A 1,093-nucleotide genomic window follows, 5' to 3' on the forward strand; every position below is an offset into this window, starting at 1 on the left:
CTCCCTTCTCCCCGCACTCAGCGGCCCCTGCGTCGCCCACAGGCAGCGCTGCTCCCCCGCCTGCGCTCAGCCCTGCCCTGGCTCCCTGCCCTCCGCACCCTCCCCGGCGGTCCTTTCCATCAGCACCTCCCCTCTATCCTTCTCTGCCTTAAGCAGCGTTCTCCAGGCTCTGGGCTGGCACTCTTCCTCTTCTCCCCCTGCATCCTCTTCCTCTGGAGTTTATGCCAGCAGCAGATGTATCTTAACAACCCAGCAGTCATTTCTGAACCAGAAAAACAAGGCAGCTCTGCAAACAGAGATACTCTTGGCTCATATTCGTGCGTGAAGTCTGTTCTCGTATTTGTGAGCGCCTTGCGGAGGAAGCACCCATTTGGGATTAGTGTTAGGGCAGCATCCCGAACTCACAGAACTCAGGTTCGTCAGATCTTTCAGTCTCTGTGTCACATTGGTTATGGCACCGAAACTATTCTACAGTTTGAATACAAAATGTGAGCTAAACCATCTTCCTCTACTTCTAAAGATGAGTGAAGAAAATAAAAAAGAGATGGGAGAACAATATCTTCCAAAGGGCTGCCATGCATCAAGTGAGGAGCATGCTTTTCTCTGAAGTTTCCGTATGATAATACCCTGAAATAAACTTTCTCATCACGTACATAATAGGGGCCACATAAATAGTGAACAATGTCTGCATGTTTTGTGTTTTCAAGTCAGGTTTTTTTTCCCCACCTTGCACTTCAAATGGGAGAAAAATCTCTACACGCAGATCAATCAGGGCAAGGATTGCCTCCTGGTATGTGTACAGCTCTTAGAAAGATCAAGTGCTTCTGAAAGTGTTGGTTTAGGGAGGTGTTCTTTCACGAAAGAAAATAATAGAACAGTGTTGAGAGAGCAACAAATAACCTTTGCTATCTTTTGCAGTGACACTGCGGAATGACCATGAAAGCAGATTAACGTGAGATGTGAGGAACTGGGGTCATGACACCCTGTTTGCAACATTCTGTGGTACACAACGTGTGCTGGGGGCTCTGCTGCTTTCTGGAGAACCCTGGCACTAATGCTGCCCGAGTCCAATAGCTTTCCTCCAAAGAGAATC

This window comes from Corvus brachyrhynchos, unplaced genomic scaffold (genome assembly GCF_000691975.1).
Source record: "Corvus brachyrhynchos isolate BGI_N302 unplaced genomic scaffold, ASM69197v1 scaffold346, whole genome shotgun sequence".
In the NCBI taxonomy this organism is placed as follows: domain Eukaryota; kingdom Metazoa; phylum Chordata; class Aves; order Passeriformes; family Corvidae; genus Corvus; species Corvus brachyrhynchos.